The sequence below is a fragment of the Penaeus monodon genome, chromosome 37, assembly GCF_015228065.2.
Source record: "Penaeus monodon isolate SGIC_2016 chromosome 37, NSTDA_Pmon_1, whole genome shotgun sequence".
NCBI classification, from domain to species: domain Eukaryota; kingdom Metazoa; phylum Arthropoda; class Malacostraca; order Decapoda; family Penaeidae; genus Penaeus; species Penaeus monodon.
The window spans coordinates 4,887,887-4,888,106 of record NC_051422.1 but is presented as its reverse complement, the minus strand read 5'-3'; positions in this window follow the sequence as shown (position 1 = coordinate 4,888,106).

Sequence of the window (220 nt, the reverse complement as noted above, 5' to 3'; positions counted from 1 at the left end):
TTTTCTTGTGACCACACCGATGTATGAGGTGGCATGTACACTGTGGTTAATTGTATTGGTTTGTTTCTAACTCAGTAGCCTTTAGTTCTACTATGGACTCTTCCTGAATCTCTGTCTCCTTTCCTTGTTGATATTGGTACCCCTCCTCCATTTCCGTTTGCCCTATCTTTTCTCCAAATATTGTAGTCTATGAGCCCTAATGTTACATCGTCTACGGAGG